Below are 829 nucleotides of genomic sequence, written 5' to 3'. Positions count from 1 at the left end.
TTTTTATATTTTTAGTTAAAACAAATTATAATTGAATCTCTACTTCAAGAAATATGAAGAAATAGCCATTCATTAGTAAGAAAAGTCCGTTTATAGTCACCCATGCCTTCGAAAGCTTTATTACTTACTTCAAATGCTTATATAATATCATAAGTGATTTTAACTTGATTTTTTTGTATTATCGGTTAAAACATATTACAATTGAATGTCTGCCTTAGGAAAAATAAAGAAAAACATCATGCATTTGCAAGAAAAGTCCATTTATAGTCACTCATACCTTCGAAAGCCTTATTACCTGCTTGAAATGGTTTTATAATCTCATAATTGATTTAGGTTAAACATTTTTATATTTTTTGTTAAAACAGTTATAATTGAATGGTTGCTTCAAAAAACGTCAAGAAATAGCCATTCATTGACAAGAAAAGTCTGTTTATAGTCATCCATGCCTCCAAAAGCTTTATCGCTTACTTAAAATAGTTTTATAATCTCAGAATTGATTTTAAGTTGAAATTTTTTACATTTTTGGTTAAACGGATTAAAATTGAATGTCTGACTCGAGAAACCTGAAGAAAAAGTCATACATTGGTAAGAAAAATCCATTTATAATCGCCCATGCTTTCGAAGGCCTTATTACTCACTTTCAATGATTTTATAATCTCATAATTGGTTTTTAGGTTAAGTTTTTTTATATTTTTAGTTAAAACAAATTATAATTGAATGTTTGTCTTAGGAAACGTGAAGAAAAAGTCATTCATTGGCAAGAAAAGTTCATTTATTGTCACACATGACTTCGAAAGCCTCACTATTCGCTTTAAATAGTTTTATTATC

The sequence above is a fragment of the Theobroma umbraticum genome, unplaced genomic scaffold (genome assembly GCF_002168275.2).
Source record: "Theobroma umbraticum cultivar Fairchild unplaced genomic scaffold, ASM216827v3 scaffold_86.0, whole genome shotgun sequence".
Classification (NCBI taxonomy): Eukaryota; Viridiplantae; Streptophyta; class Magnoliopsida; order Malvales; family Malvaceae; genus Theobroma; species Theobroma umbraticum.
Note: the sequence above shows the minus strand (reverse complement) of the source record.